General features: G+C 45.9%; 1 protein-coding gene across 1 annotated transcript in view; it reads right to left on the bottom strand.

Annotated features, from left to right (window-relative positions):
• Window positions 1–16,445, bottom strand: part of KLHL25 (kelch like family member 25) — a 31,612-nt gene extending 15,167 nt beyond the window's left edge. Inside the window, exon 1 of the mRNA XM_081838986.1 lies at window positions 16,260–16,445. The gene's annotated coding sequence lies outside the window, so the exon portion shown is untranslated. The remainder of the gene's footprint in view (window positions 1–16,259) is intronic.
• Between the last annotated feature and the right edge of the window lie 966 nt (window positions 16,446–17,411).

The raw sequence follows: 17,411 nt of genomic DNA, 5'->3' as shown, positions 1-17,411 counted from the left end.
AGCACCACCCAGCCAAGAAGTCATCTTGTCAAGCATCCTGACACCCAACAGTAACCACTCAAATGCCTCCACAGCTCAGTGGTGTAGCACCTACATGCCACGGAAAGGGCCCACGTTCATAATTGTGTTGGGAAAGCCATGACTGTTAAAGCGGAATAAGAATGCGTTAAATGTGTGGTATGGATGCGGCCTCTGTCTTGTCAGGATTCTGTTGCTATTTAGTAGTTCGCATTCCAGGCATGGGCTGCAGTGTTTGGAACTTTTTAGTTTAGAAAAAAAAATGTGAATATGGCATGACATAATAGAAGTTTATAAAACTGCATGGTATGGAGAAAACAAATGGAGAAAAACTTTTCTTCCACAATATTAGAACTTGTGGACATCTGGTGGATGTTGGAATTCAGGACAGATAAAAGAAAGGACTTCTTCACACATTGCATAGTTAAACTATGGAATCCGTTGCCCCAGGAGAAAGTGATGGCCACCAACATGGAGGACTTTAAAAGATGGTTGGACAAATTGATGGAGAAGGTGGTTATCAATGGCTGATAGCCATGATGTCTATGCTCTACCTCCATGGCTGGAGGCAGCAATGCTTCTTAACACCAGAATGTTGGAAAACACAGAGGAGGGAAAGTGCTCTTCTGCTGTCCCGCTTGGGTCAATGTGAGCACAGGATGCTGGACTAGATGGGTCCTTGGCCTGATCCAGCAGGCTCCTCTTGTGTTCTTACGGTTCAGGACGTGAACAGCCTCTCCTGGTTCAGATGTTACACAGGAAACAGAGCTTGGTATCATGAGTATATGGGTGCCACCTTGTCTCATACCTAGTAGGTTCATATCAATATTAAACAACAAAATCATCCATGGTGTCACCTGCAGATCAATTTTCTGTGGGCCAAGGCAGTTACCCAATACTACTCTCTGTAAGTAGACAGGAACAAGGTTGCCCACCCCAGTTTTAAGAGAAGGGCAACTGATCCCTGCATCATTATTTTTGGCTGCAGAACCTTGTTCCCCCCCCCCTATCATGCAAAGTTAAACAATTATATAAAATCTCAGTCTGTTAATCAGGCAGCAGCCTCATTGATGCGATCCAAGCGCTGTGTCTGGGGGAAAAAACCCCTCTCGAGCCCTGGTTCCACAGTGGATTCCTAGCCAGGTGTTGACTTTGATCAATCCTTAACCACTTGATGATATTCCACCCACTGAGTTTAGTTTGCAAGAGGTGGAGTTCCCTTAATGTCTGCCCTCGTCATCCTGTGTGGCATTTAGCAGCTTCTCCTCTGGAGAGTGACTCAAGGGGCAAAGTGTTCTGTAAACACGAGAGCTAATTATTCACCTAATCTGCCAAAGATGAATATGCTGGAGTTTGAAGCCACCTGGTTCAAACTTTTGGGCAGGGATCAACAACAAGCAAGATGCTACGTTGGGGAGCAGAGGGGGAATTTTGCTGAGGACAGCTAGAAGCAAGATGACAAATACAAATAAGATAAGGGAATAAATCCTTCTGTCAGCACCGCCTTTAATTGCCATTTCAATGCCAGCTTGTATTGTACAACTTATATGTTGTACAGGATGCACGCTAGCACATTCAGCTAACATGTTGCAGGCACAGATCTACCTACTTGCCTTCCAGTGGGAATCCCCACCTCACCCCACCCCTGCCCCATCTTGGGTGACTTGTGCACGGAATTCCTGTTTCATTGAATAAACACATGGGAGGAATAATCACCCTCAGACATTTCTATGCTACTTTCAAGTGTTCAAAGAACTTCACATGCTTTTCTAGTTGCAAACCTTACAACAGGTTTGGGGAATCTCGGGCCCAGGAGGCCAAATACGACCCTCAGAATTTTCTTCTGGTAACACCCCCTACACCCCTGTTTTATACTTTCCTTAAGTGGTGGGTTGCTCGGTCCCTGCTCCTGCCAACCTAGCAGTTTGAAAGCACGTCAAGTACAAATAGATAAATAGGTACCGCTCCGGCAAGAAGGTAAACGGTGTTTCCATGCGCTGCTCTGGTTTGCCAGAAGCGGCTTAGTCATGGTGGCCACATGACCCGGAAGCTGTGCACTGGCTCCCTCGGCCAATAAAGCGAGATGAGCGCCGCAACCCCAGAGTCAGCCACGACTGGACCTAATGGTCAGGGGTCCCTTTACCTTTTACGTGGTTGGAATGTGTCCTTGAACTCTGACAATGCCTCTTCCTTGCATGAATATAAGGTAAGTGTGGCTAGAAACTAGCCTATAGGCCAGTGGTGGTGAACCTATGGCACGCATGCCAGAGGGGGCAGTCAGAGTCCTTTCTGTGGGCGCATGCGCCATCACCCCAGCAGAGAGCCGGCAGAAGGCAAGGGCGGTGTGTTGAGTCCTCAGCTCAACTTGGGCAGTCAAGCAGCCACCTTTCTCCTGCTGCTGCTGCGAGGTTGAGGCTTTACACACCCTCTGGCTGGGGCCACTTTGTTCCAGCACCAGGTAGCCAAGCAGGGCTACCTCCGCCCTGTCCTCATCACCCCTCACCTAGCACTGGGGCTCTGGGCCCCACCAGCCTCGCCATGCCATGATCGCCTCCCACTTACTGGTGTGCTTCTTCACTGAGCTCAACCACAGCCAAGTGCAGCAGGTGAGGGTGCGCCCTGGGCCACGCCGGACACCCTGCGTAGGGGCCAGTCCGGGGCTGGGCGAGGGATCAGGGAAAACACTGTTGGAATTTATTTTCTCTAAAATCTGCCCCGGGTGCTGCAGAAACAAAAATTTTATCCTATCAGTGAAGATGAGTATCTCATAGAGAAGACAAAGCCGGTCTCGTGGTGGTGATGTCAAAACATATTAACTACACTTAACCTTCATGAAGGCAAACAAGGGTGCTGAGAATGGGTAATTATTGGGTTAATGAACGGCAAAAAGATCTATATGCATCTTCTCTTTCAATGCAAACACTGACAGAGCTTGCCTAGACTTCACACAAATTCCCCAGATACAATGCAATGCAATATGGTAACCAGGTACTTCTTTCTTACGGGCGAAGTAGGAGTCATAGTGTCAGCTACTGCAGATTATGCACCAATTCAGGTTAAATTGCCTTGTTGGCACTTTGTGATAAATAAATGGGTTTGGGGTTGCAGTTTGGGCACTCAAGTCTCTAAAAGGTTCGCCATCACTGCTATTGGGCAAAGATAATTTTTGCACCAATTGCTCCACCCTCTTTTGCCTCTGGCTCCTCTCACCACTCATGTGGCCCCTGGAAGGCTGCCGCAGAAGGGAATGTGACCCTTGAGGTGGAAGAGGCTCCCCAACCTTGCCTTACGATAACCAAGGGCCTTACAGATGTTTTGGACAACTCTCAGAATCCCTAGTTAGCAGATGGGAGGCCAGAGGGCTGAGAGGAACAGGCTTGCCTAAGGATTCCTAGTGAGCTCATGGCAGAGGCAGAATTCAAAGTAGGGTCTTCCCGATCCACAGCTCAGTCTTTTGGCCATCGTACTACACCAGCTCTCTGGTGTGTCACATGTTCTTCATTTTTAAGGGTGCTGATGTTATGCAAATATCAACCCTGCTAGACTTTCCTGGAAATCAGGGCATTCTGAGCTTCATATATGTGCCCAATTTCAGTTTTGTGGGTAGGGTGAAATAGGGTTAGGCAAAGACGTCGATTTCAGTTTCTCATTTTTCTGAATCTTAAATTCAGTTCTCCATATCTGTAATGGTTATGGGTGGGTTACTCGTGTGTAAACTGCCTCCACTTCAGTTAGATCGTTTGCTCAACCATGTTTAGGGTTAGAGCAGAATCCGTCAGTGGGCGTTTCTTGAATCTCTTCCAGCATAAAAGCTGTTTGACCCCAAGCCTCCGCCTATGTTCCCTGCGCGGAACGCGTCTGCGCAAGTAAGGGGACGGCAAGGGCGTGCCAGCGCTCTCTCCGCTGGTCTCGGTTGAAGGGTCTCGGAGCCCTGACACCGATTCCTCCATCTCCCTCTCCTCTCTATTGGTGTCATGCTGAATTCCTTCCCCCCGACTGGTTCCCTCTCCAGCATCGCTCTGGAGCCCTGCCTCCGCTTTTCTCTCTGATGGCAGTTCCCTGACAATATCCATACGAGATTTTTTTTAAAAAGAACTTCCAAAAATTCATAATCATTGTAATTTCTCCTAATATACACGTTTGTATGCAATTTCCTCTAATATGCTGCACTTTTATACACTAGTGTATATTTTTGTACACTTTACTTGGCTGGAGATTGGCACTGAAAAGGTCAGAGACCTGCAAATTTCAAAAGACACCCCTGTTTCAGTTCGCATACTGTTTCAGAAAGTGTGGATTAGGTCAAATTTTCCTTCAAACGTGAATTGAATTTCTCCCCCATGTATGCTGTGGAATAGCCGTTATCATTTTGAGGAGTAGGAGTAAATCTCTCTGTGTATAATATAAACCTCTGTCTTTATAATGCAGCATAAGAACAACTGGCACCTCTGGGACATCCAAAGGTCATTGATACACCCAGCCTCCAGTTGGACATTCCCACTTGCTCCATCCCACGGAGGACCAGAGCCTTTAAAGAGGGAATCTTTAGTCAGAAACCAAATCATCTTCCTCCAGGCCTTTCTTGCAGCAACACATTTCCCCACAGGCCACTGCAGCTGGTTGGGCCTAAACAGATGTTTGTTGCTAATTACACCCTCCCAGTAAACATTTAGAAAGGGAGGAGTAAAAATAGCAACTTATACTTAGCACGAAAACAGGGAACTGATGGTGGCAAAACTCCCAGAAGCTGCCAAAAATGGTTTCGAAAGAAGCATCCCATCCCATTTACAAGAAAAGATATTGTACCTTTATAGGCAGGGGCTGCCAATTAATTTTAGGTAGGGAATGTCCTCAGTTCCGCAAGGCTAATGCAAGACAACCAGAGAAGAGAGGGTGGCGCTCCCTTGGCCAATGCTCTCCGAAAAGGCCGTCCTGGCGTACCCTTAGCAGCAAAGGGTGTTCCTCCGTTTATATTTTAAGCAGCACAAGTTTGGGTGTAGCCAACCTCGCCTTCAGTCTGAGCAGCTTCCTTGGGCTCAAATGAATGCACTTTGTTAAGCTCTTTAAGGATTGTAGCCAAAGCAATGATTTAGGTAGTCTTATGGAATGAAGATTAAGGGGCGCGGGTGGTGCTGTGGTCTAAACCACAGAGCCTAGGGCTTGCCGATCAGAAGGTCGGCGGTTCGAATCCCCATGACAGGGTGAGCTCCCGTTGCTCGGTCCCAGCTCCTGCCAACCTAGCAGTTTGAAAGCATGTCAAAGTGCAAGTAGATAAATAGTCGCCCACGACTGGACCTAATGGTCAGGGGGTACCTTTACCTTTATGGAAAGGAGAAAGAACCCCATTGAAAGAAGAATGGATATTGAAATTGATGAACTATGCTGAAATGGCGAGACTGACCGGGAAGATCAGATACCAAGAGGACAAGAATCTAAAAAAGAATGGATTATGTTTGTAGAATACATGAAGGAGCACTGTAAGCACCTAAAAACGTTAGCAGGATTGGATTAGCACTTGTAATATAATTTGATAAAGGACATCAATGAGGAAAATTAATAGTTTGGATAAAGCTAGTTTTTTCTTCTTGCGAGTTTTTCATCTTGCGAAGCACGGTTTCCCATAGGAATGCATTGAAAATCAATTAATGCGTTCCTAGGGAGACCGCCTTCAGACCAGATCCGGGGACAGTCTGTCCCCGGACCTCTTCTGAAGGCTGGCGGGGGGAGAAGGACTTTTCTCCCCACCGCCAGCCTTCAGAACAGCCTTCTGAAGGCTGGCGGTGGGAAGAAAAGCCCTTCTCCCGCCGCCAGCCTTCAGAAGAGTTCCTGCAGGTCTGCCTAGGCTGCGGATAGCAGCCTGCTGCCCGGTGCGAGGGACGCTCTGAAGCAGGGCGCCCCTCACGCGGGGCAGACATCTGCAGCTTGGGGAGCCCTGCAGGACTTCCCCGCAGGGCTCTCCAAGCTGCGGATAGCAGCCTGCTGCCCCGCACGAGGGGCGCTCTTAAGCAGAGCGCCCCTCACGCGGGGCAGACATTCACAGGTTGGGGAGCCCTGCGGGGAACTCTTCTGAAGGCTGGAGGCGGGAGAAGGGCTTTTCTTCCCACCGCCAGCCTTCAGAACAGCCTTCTGAATGTTGGCGGTGGGGAGGAAAACCTTCCTCCCACCGCAAGCCCCGGGAACAGAGGAGAATCGCTGTGCGCCTTCTCCTCTGTTCCCGGACCTCCCACCGCAAGCCTTCAGGACAGGTGCTGCACTTCCCCGCTGTCCCCAGATATTTCCCTATGGGCTTTCGTCTTGCGAAGCAAGCCCATAGGGAAATTCGTCTTGCGAAGCCGCTAAAAAATCGGAAAACCCTTTCGTCTTGCGGGTTTTTCGTTTAGCGAGGCATTCGTCTTGCGGGGCACCACTGTATTTAGACGCAGAAACGAGAAGAGAGAAATATTGGAAACCAGGGAGAAGAGTGGGGTAAAGTCTAGGGGTTAGAAGAACCCCCATAAATATACTAGGATTGTTTGTGGTGTAATGCAAAGAATAATGTAAAAATCTTTTAACAATAAAATTTATTTTAAAAAAAGATTTAGGTAGGCTTAGATACATTTTAGAGACTGCAGTTGCTGCAGGAGCTCCGGGGTACGAAATAGATGGTGCATTTTAGTTCAGGAGTGAGAAAGCTGTTTCAGCAAGAGGGCCACACTGCCTCATGGGCAACCTTCCAGGGGCCACTGCTGGGCAGGCACAGAGGTAAAAGCACATGAAGCAATGGATAGAACTCTTGTCTTTGTGTACTAGGTTACATTCCAACCATGCAAAAATCAGAGGTTGCTGTACACATCTCTCTCTATCCAGGCAAGAAAGAAAGAAGTGCTATCATAAGCTCAGAATACTTCCAGACAGGAAAAAGCACTCAAGGAAGCAAAGCTGCTGAAAAAGAGGGCTTGGAAAGAAAGGTGTGTGACCTTGGGAGAGTCCCAATGGTCAGAGAGACACCAGGGGGCCACATTTGGACAACCATACCCAGCCTGAGATTCATGGAAACTATAACAAAGCATTTTCTGGCACCTTAAGCTTCCATGGGTTACGGACTAGAGTCCAATTCACTAGATGCAAGTGCATCTGATGAAGTACAGTCCACGAAACCTTGCACCATAATAAATGTCGCCCTCTGTAAGGTGCCAAAAGACCCTTTGTCCGTTGCACTGAAACACAAGTAATAATACCCCTCTGGAAATGGAAACAATAGTTGGGTGAGCACATTCAAAACTCTTTAGAAGAGATCTGCACCCCTGAGCTGCGCTGCTGGGGATCCTCAGGGAGGGGAAATCTTTTTGAAGGTAACTTGTACATTAGTTAAGCACAAAATGATCTGTCTTGCTTTTCCAACATACATTGAACCATGCAAGCTGCCAACCCAAGAAGCTTGTGTGTCGACTCTCAGAAGCAAGCTTGTCCCCAAAGATAAAACATAACCCATTAGATTTGACTTCAATTATCAAGTACAAACACACTACTATTATCATTAGAGCTGGGAGACGGTGGAAGCAAAGCGGGAAACCTCAGTTCTGTAAGCAGAAATGCTTTTTCAAGTGTGTGCAAATGAGGCATGTATTTGTACCTCTAGGGACTTTCTTTTCAAAGTTTGCTCTATTGTTGATTCAAAGTCAGGAACACTGTGCTGAAGTCTTGCTGCAATGCAGCTCCAACGCTTTGATGCTTTCAGCTTGCTGACCATTGCAAATTGCCATTGTTTTTTCGGAGGCATTAACAATGTCCAAGTCCTGTCTGGCCAATGTACTGAAATAGCCAGGAATATCTATTTCGAAAGTATGTATTTAAACTCTAATTTTGCTAATCTAACAATCACCAGGTTTGCTGTTCTCTAGCGCAAGGAACCTCTTGGTTTCGTGTTTAAGTCTGGAGACAGATCTAAGATAACTGCTGGATTTTGTTTTCAAAACTAGGGCATCAGATGTTGTGTATTTCTTCATCCAGCACAAAGCCTGGCTATTGGTCCATCTCACTCAGTCCTGTTCCCAATGACAGGCAGTGGCTTTCCAGGGTTTTAGACAAGGAGATTTATTTAATAGGTCCAGGTCTAGGAATTGGACCTGGGACCTTCTTCATGCAGAGGAGATGTTTTGACACTGAGCTACAATGCTAACATGAAGCTGTGCTTGCTGAGGCTGATGGGAAATGTTGTCTAAAACAGCTGGAAGTCCCCAGCCCGGGAAAGGCTGGCCTATTCTAGTAAACCTGCTACTTCTTCCTTAAGGCCAATTGCTTTAACACCAATGAGTGTCGCCCCACCCTCTGCTTCGCTTAACCCCCCTGCTGACAAAGAGTTCCGGATCTCAAAAGCTTAAAAGCACAGGAAGCAGCCTTATACCGATTCAGACCATTGATCCACCCCAAACCTGTATATTCCACAGTCAGCGGCTCTTCAAACTGACTACCAGCAGTTTTCAAACAGGAGTCTTTTCCTGCTCTTCCTAGAGATTCTGGGGATTGCACCTGAGACCTTTTGCATGCTAAGCAGATGCTCAGCCACTGAGCAATGGAGGCCTTGCTCTCTGTTCTCTGATATTTGCAGTGGTCTAATTAAAGACACTACCTTACTATGGAATTTCTCAGGGGGCAGTGGTACATAGGTACCTTTGCTTTTGTGTGTTTCAAGAGGCTGAGAACAAGATCTTGGCAAAGCATGAAGTTGAAAGATACTCTTGATCGGAGAGGCACACAGCACTTAGGCTATGCCAAAGGCAATGTTCGAAAATAGCCAGGCGCCAGGTCTAAACCACAGAGCCCAGGGCTTGCCAAGCAGAAGGTCAGTGGTTCGAATCCTGTTGCTCGGTCCCTGCTCCTGCCAACCAAGCAGTTCAAAATCATGTCAAAGTGCAAGTAGATGAATAGGTACCGCTCCGGCAGGAAGGTGAACGGCGTTTCCATGCACTGCTCTGGTTTCTCCAGAAGCGGCTTAGTCATGCTGGCCACATGACCCAGAAAAACCGTCTGCAGACAAACGTCAGCTCCCTTGGCCAGTAAAGCGAGATGAGTGCCATAACCCCAGAGTCATCTGCAACTGGACTTAACTGTCAGGGGTCCTTTACCCTTACCTATGAACCACTTGTGACCAAGCAAAGATGCCTAGGTGACAGGATGGGGCCTGACATCTCCACCATCTGGGGATCATTGGATCTGGACTGTTTTCACAAACTAATACCCTGTCCTGTATAATTCTATAAGCTATATTTTACCTGCACAATCAGAATGAATTTCTGGAACCAAATTGTTTTTTCTGTGCAGCCTGAGCAGGAACAGCTACCGTTAAGAAAAAGAGGTCAGAATAGGCCAATATACCGTATATGTGGACTCTCCCTGGATCAAGTGACTTTTCTTCTTTAAGTTCTCAAAGCTTTTAACCTAGTTCAAGGTCATCTGAACTTTAATTGAGAATCAATCAGAGTCAGTCCATCATCTGAAAAATAAGACTTTAGAGCCATCTTGCCCCAATTTTGGTGACTGTAACCTTGGTTTTAAGAGCCATTTGGTGCCTAGATGATATAGTTGAGTTTCTAACACTGGAATGGAAAAGAGTTTGTGCCACAATATGACTCTAGTGGTCCATAGGTTAGGAGGCCACACCACCATTCCCTCCCCCTATTTCACTCTGGCCTTTATGAACACCCTGCCTAATAAATCAAAGGCACCCATCTCCGCCTCTGGAATGCAGGGCAAAGGCAGGCTGGCCTTTGGCCGACAAATCAGAATTTAAAGCCTCTGCAAGTTTGCAAAGCAGACAAGTTGCAAAAGCTCAGCATCCTGCAATGAGGCAAAAGGACTGCCCAGCATTGGCAGAAAGGGCTCCTTGGCCAGCCGAAGCACTGCTAATTGTCACTGTGGGGATGTAAACTTGATGAGGAAAGACGCATTGATGTGATTGTGGTTAAAAGTCAAGTTGGTGGTTGTGGGCTGATGCAACAAGTTGATCCCAAATGCTTCCTAGCAGGCAATCCAGCAGAACGGGGTCCTGTTAAGCAGCATTAGAGCAATTTAATTTACTGTTGGCGAGGGAAAGGAAGAAATGCCACTCTCCATAAACAAGCTTCAACATTTGCACTTCCAGTTCACCTGCCCTTTTCCTACAGTACATCCAGCCAGCAGATTCCCAAGCATCCCTGGCAACAGCTGGAGAGATGCAACCTAAATAAATGCAAGCCTCATCTATTTGGCTTGGGATTGTCCTCAACGACTCAGATCTCCTGTTGCTTGCTGCTTGTAGGCTTAAATTCTTGGCTGCTCCTGGTCTCTAATGATGTAAAAGTCTTCTGTATTCTACCCTCAGGCAATCTGGTGTGTGATATGCAATGCTGCACCTTCCGAACCATAAGATTTTCAGCTTTTAATAAAATGCAAGGCGCTAGTCCTCAGGACTGAGGGGATGCATGAATCACAAGGGCTGCCAGTCATCTAAGAACTCTGAAGGTGTACATAGTTCCAACAAGTCATTTCCCCTGGAAGGCAGAAACACAGGTACTGTTGCTTTCTCACGTGTATTTGCCTGCACATCCAGATTTTAGTCAGATGCTTAGATCTGGGCCTTTTCAGCTGTGGCACCCCATCTGTGGCACAATCTCCCAGGGAGCTGCTGCTTTGGTACCCTTCTCTATTCTGTAGTGTGTTTTTGCCATCGTGTGCCCTTACATTTCTCAGGCCTTTTAAAATACGGTTTTATTCTGCTGCTCTTACACTGTTTTACAGCTTTTGCAGTTTTCACAAATCAGTTTTATTGTTCCATTAGAAAAAAGGACACAACAGACATTCTCTGCAAGCTGCCTTCTTCAGGAATACTGACAGGAAAGATTCACCTCTTTTAAGTTAGTAGATAAAGCAACAGATATGGATAAAACAGAGACACATGTCTACATTGTACTCAGGCTGCAGAACGAAATATTTTAGGCCCAAAATCTTACTCAACTTGGCACAGAGGCTAGATTTTCAAGCACAGAGTATATACCGTTCTGCGGCATGTCCTTAATTGTAGCCTGTCCACACATTTAACCTGGTCCTGTCTATCTTGTTCCACTTGCTCCTGACTCTGATTGTTGCTTAAGAAGTTGATGAACCAGCAAATTGCTTTGGAATTATGGAGATGAGGCTCACAGTTTGTGCTTTAACTAGATCAAAGGAAGCCCACTGGTGGAGAGAAGGGAGCTTTTTAGCCAGGGTGGCCCTGGTTCAGACCTCATCTCAGGCATGAATCCATGGGCTGCCTCCAGAAATTGATAGCAGCTCTCATGCTCAACCTTCCCCCCCCCGCTCCCCGTGATTTCAGAGTCATAATGCTCGCTACCTTACAGGATCATTGTAGGGATAACTGAAAAACTATAGCCGAGTGTTAAAAACGCAGCAGTTTCAGTAATACATGCTAATCACAATTTCTTTTTTAAACAACAACAACAAGCTTTGTATCCCATCTTTCAGCTCATGAGCTCATTAGCATACATATCTCTCCATCCTCCTGCCAACACACCCATTTTATTTGATTTATTCAAAGCCGTTTATAATATTTTTAAAGATCTCTAAGCAGGATACAATAGAAAAGCAAAGACTGTCATTAAAATAGAAATGGAACACCAACCAAAAAAACTCCAACAAAGCAGCAGCATCTTATGTTTCATGGAAAGCCTGGACAAAGAGATAAGCTTTCACAAGACAGCTAATAGTTGTTGCCTCATGTATGGCAGAGGGAAGGGCATGCCACAGACCAGGGGTAACAGCTGGAACTGCCCATTTCTGTGTCACTGCCCTATTATATTCTGTAGAGTGCTGTGCCACGAGTAGAATTTCCCCAGGTGATCCAAGTCAGTGCTTCCCAAACATGGGTCTCCAGGTGTTGTTGGACTACAACTCCCACCATCCCTAGCTAGCAGGACCAGTGGACAGGGATGATGAGAGTAGAAGTCAAAAAAAAAAAGGGAAACACTGATCTAAGTGATCTTACAGGTCTATACAGGGGCAAGGAGTCTTTCAGGCAACCTGGTCCTGAATTGTTGAGGGCTTTATAAGTTAATAACGGGTACCTTAAGCATGGCCTGCTAGCTGATCATCAGCCACTGCAGTTCCTTCAGCGCAGGTTTAATATGCACATCCAGATGTTCCACTTGACAACCTGGCCACAACATCCTATCCAAGCTTCACCTTCCAGACCAATCCCAAGGGAAGCCCCACAAAGTGCATGCCTTTTATCCTCACGTTAATTCTCTGAGGTACGTTAGGTAGATAGGTAGATAGGGAAGGACTGCCCCAGGTTCAGCCAGTGAGATTCATGACCAAGTGGGGACCTGAACCCTCACCATTACAACACACTGGCTCTTAGTGTGGAGACAATGAAATGTACACGCGCTTATGTACAGAGTTTATGGCTGGATGTTCCAAGCCCATGCACACAAGGTTTGTTCCCACGACCAACTAAGTGTGTGTAGTTTGGGGCTGGCATTTGCCACTATGATCACCTTTCCCTCTCTATATGGGTTCCGTTTATCCAGATTAGTGTTGTTTGTGAAACCATTCCAGGCTGCCTTCAGGTCTGGTCATGGCACTGAAACTACCTTGGTCACCCTGGTTGATGACATTTATCAGGGGAGAGGAAGAAGTGTGAACCTGCTCAGCCTCCGTGATCTCTTGGTGGATTTTGATACTGTTGACCACAGTATCCCAGTTTTTGGATTCTACATGCTCTAATGGTGGAGATTGATACCGATGAACCGGACGAATAGCGATATCATCAATGGCTTGACAACATGACAATATTAGCAACATGTGGACAAACTGCTTATGGATGCAGACTTTCACTAGATAAATATAATGATATTTGGAATGAGTTTATACAGAATATATTAGGTGGGTTTTTTTATATGTATTAAATGTATTAAGATAATAAGTTATAAACATCTTTATACTAATGTATGGTAATGTAACTGACTTCCCCCCTTCTTCATTCTCACACTTTTTTTCTCTTTTTGGTCACTATGTTTTTAAATATGTTTATAAATGAAAATCTTCTAATAAAATCTTCTAATAAAATATAAATCACAGAAAGTCATCATGGGATCTCGTTTGTATCCAGAGGTACCACTGTATTGTGTAAACCACCCTGGGACCATTCCTGCTCAGCCAAGAAACTAACAGTGTGACCTTGGGTCTGTCACAGTCTTTCAACCTAACCCTACCTCGCAGGGTTGTTATGAGGAGAAAATGAGGAGGAAGAGATTCATGTATGCCACCTTGTGCTACTTGGAGAAAAGGTGGCATATTAATATGATATACCTAGACAGCATCTTAAAAAGCAGAGACATCACCTTGCCGACAAAGGTCCTTATAGTTAAAGCTATGGTTTTCCCAGTAGTGATGTATGGAAGTGAGAGCTGGACCATAAAGAAGGCTGATCGCCGAAGAATTGATGCTTTTGAATTATGGTGCTGGAGGAGACTCTTGAGAGTCCCATAGACTGCAAGAAGATCAAACCTCTCCATTCTTAAGGAAATCATCCCTGAGTGCTCACTAGAAGGACAGATCCTGAAGCTGAGGCTCCAATACTTTGGCCACCTCATGAGAAGAGAAGACTCCCTGGAAAAGACCCTGATGTTGGGAAAGATTGAGGGCACAAGGAGAAGGGGACAACAGAGATGAAATGGTTGGACATTGTTCTTGAAGCTCCTAACATGAGTTTGACCAAACTGCGGGAGGCAGTGGAAGACAGGAGTGCCTGGCGTGCTCTGGTCCATGGGGTCACTAAAAGTTGGACACGATTAAACGACTAAACAACAACAAAAAATAGGAGGAAGAAGCTGACATCTCATGCCATCTCCTAGTCTGATGATAAGTGGGAAGGGAGGCAGACTGAGGTTGGTGGGGCAGTGCCCCATTGACCCTAAAGGACTAGCCTTCACTGCTTATAGGCTGCCTCCAGGATTGCAAGCAGCAAGCCCCAGTGTTGGGCACACTACAGTAAACAGGATAGGCCTTTGGTCAGATCCAGCAAGACTTGTAGGTTATTAACTGGCAATGATTCTCCAAGGTTTCAAATGTGGCTTTTGTTTTGTTTTCTTTGCCACTTCTTCTGCAAGAGGTGCTTTCTTATAAACTGGGGGTTTATAAACCTGGGCCCATCCCAACACGAGCTGCAGCACTGTGCTGGAGACAGGAGGGGATTGCTGCAATGCATTGTGCACAAGGCTATCCTTAAAAAAAAAATAAACGTTTGGAAACATCCACTAGTGAAAAATGTAAGAGCCCTGCAGAGGCCTCTGCATGATTTTGCTCTTGTGAGATCTCAGTGGACCCCAAAGCCACCACAGCCTCTTCTCCTCCCTTCTCTTGCAGAGGCATCAAGGGGTGCCTGCCCACCCAAGTGCCCTTTGGATTCAGCTGCCTGAGGCAGCAGCCTCCGTCTGCCTCATGGACGGGCCGGCATTCACCAGTGAAATTTCAGACCTAAGTTAGTCACGTTCATTAACATTAAAAAAACTATATTGGAAAATGTACTGTTGGAAAATAAATCAAGATAGCAGGGATAAAGGAAAATTCCTGATGTGAGGGTATGTAAAAAAACAACAACCATAGCCTAAATATTTGACCAAACTGCAGGAGGCAGTGGAAGACAGAAGTGCCTGGCGTGCTCTGGTCCATGGGGTCACGAAGAGTCGGACTCGACTAAACAACAACAACAACATAGCCTAAATAGCAAGCAATTCAAACTAAATTAGCCTGAGTCAGGTGCTTCTGCATACAATGGCACACAACACACACACACACAAAGGTTCTGTGGGTGTCACTTTCCAGACAATCATTCTTTTCTTACTAGCATGCATGCCCTCCAAAGCAAGATCCATTGTTTGCTGCTGAATTTGATTATAAACGGCTTGGCTAAGTACTGCAGGAAATGGGGGCTTTTTGCAGTAAACAGCACCCTGTATTTCTAGCTATATGCAATTAATGAACAAACACATCCAGTTAGCTAAGCTTCCTGCACTCTCTTAGTCTCTCACACAATCGTCTGATATAGGTCACACAATATATTCTTTTATCCCCCACCTACATGCATGTGTGTGTGTTTTGATATATATATATAAAATCAGAAGAATTTGGACAACAAAAAAGAATGGTGATCGTGGATTTTAAAGCTGTGTCTTAGCTCAGCAGACAAAGACGACATCATTCCAGAGTGTCATATACCAGCATCAGCAGGGAAGCTAGGTATTTAGTGTAGGGAAGCAGCAATCCGTGACCCTAATTAAGGTCTCCCTGGCGTTCAAATGCACTCAAGAGAGCAGGAAAGGGTTCTGGAAATAATTACGTTGCAGTCCACATCACCTTCTAAAAGCTGTTCTGTAAAGTCTCCCTCCTCTCAAAACCACAGACACACATTAAAAGACACTCATATACAGCACGCATCCGTCCACAATAACCCCACATTGACTTTCGGAGTTTATTTTAAAACAACTAGCTCAAGAAAAAAGATGGGTGTTAATTCAACAACAAAAAAGCTCACATCCCATACTGCGAACCGTAGGCTTGTCTTGGTATTAGCCTAACCTCATATGCCATCATATAACTATGTAGTAAACAAAGGAGTTCATGTTTTTTAACCCGAATCCGCAAGAAAACGTTTCCCTTCCAACACCATGACTATATATTAAAAAAGATGTCAATGTTTTTAAGCTAGCATGCATTAAAAAAATAAATAATTCTTTCCAGGCCAAAAGGTTTTGCATCAAAAGATAAAATAATCGGGATGGGGGTGAGAATAGAACCCACCTCTAGTTTTGAAACTCAGACAGCAATACTGATTTTGGACGCGTTGCGGGTTGTTTTTTCAGTCAGGGTTTTTGCACCTCCTGAACGCGCGCTCTCTCTCTCTTTCTCGCCCTCCCTGCCTTTCTGGTTATTTCCAGCATTATTTGCAAATTGCTTAAACCCTGCTCGCAAAACCCTGGCAGGCAGCAACTAGCAGAGCCCTCTCTCGGAACCCCTGACCTCTCGCGCGGGCTCGTCGGAGCTGGATTGTCCAGGCTGGGCTCAAAAGCAACCTGCTCAGAGGTAACAGCAGTGCCCCCACTTGGATCTCGTTTGCATCCAGATCATCGCAACTTCTCCAGTACCGACTCTTCCCTTCGGTGTGACGTCTCTTCGCCCCCAAGAAGGATGCTTCCTAAATGAGCGCCTATCAAAAGTCCAGTACTCACCTTCAAGATCTCTCCAGGATGATGGTTCACTTTGCAGATCACAGTAGATTCCCCCCGCTGATTAGCACTCATGCCCTCTCCCCCGCCACTTAAAAGTAACTCATTCACATGATACAGTGTAATGGGGGGGGTGATCAAAGTAACTAGTTTCCCCAAACAGGAGGTGGAGGTTGCAGCCTACGGTGCAAGGCAGCCAATCAGAAGAAGGAGCATTGTGACGAGTGACCCGGCCGCACCAATCGATGCGTCTCCTGCGAGAGAAAAGGCGAGTGGCTCAGCGCTTTGATTCACCAATCAGATGGCGGGGAAAAGATTCTTGGGTGGAGCTGTAGGATTGGTCTGGAAGTCTCCAAAGGGGCGGGGGGAAAGAAAGGAGTACAGTACAGTACAGGCTGGTTGTTGTTGTTGTTGTTTTCATTAAAGGTACAGGCGCCTCTAAATTAGAATAAAATATTATCAATGCTGGTTAGAGGGTAACATAAATAGGGGCTTCTATCTTGAGACGGGGGATTTAAATGGCAACATCCCCTTTAAAAAGCAGGTTTTAATTGCATATTTTTTATTGCATAATTCAACAGTTTTAGTCAATTTGTGCACATTTGCAATCAAAGCAACCCGTAAGTTTAGGTAACTGCATCGACTTGCATCAGTCTCATATTACACTTTTTTCTCTTTTCATCCCTTCCTTCTGTTTCCCACCCCTCACATTTTATTTGTTTGTTTATTTATTACATTTACATCTTGTCTTGCTTTGGAAGAGCCAGTGTGGTATAGTGGTTAAGAGCGGTAGTCTCCTAATCTGGGGAACCGGGTTCGCGTCTCCGCTCCTCCACATGCAGCCGCTGGGTGACCCTGGGCCAGTCACACTTCTCTGAAGTCTCTCAGCCCCACTCACCTCACAGAGTGTTTGTTGTGGGGGAGGAAGGGAAAGGAGATTGTTGGCCTCTTTGAGACTCCCTAGGGTAGTGATAAAGCGGGATATCAAATCCAAACTACTATGTGGCATGCAAGGCTCCCTACACACTCCGCAATTCATCCTCAAAACAACCCTGTGCAGTAGGTTATTTTATTATTTATGTCATAAAATTCATACGCTGCTTGATTGTTTTTTTAAAAACACACACACAAAAGTTAAACTAATAAAGTTATCAA

The sequence above is a fragment of the Podarcis erhardii genome, assembly GCF_964252035.2.
Source record: "Podarcis erhardii genome assembly, chromosome: 14".
In the NCBI taxonomy this organism is placed as follows: Eukaryota; Metazoa; Chordata; class Lepidosauria; order Squamata; family Lacertidae; genus Podarcis; species Podarcis erhardii.
Note: the sequence above shows the minus strand (reverse complement) of the source record. Positions and strands in the feature narration are given on the sequence as shown.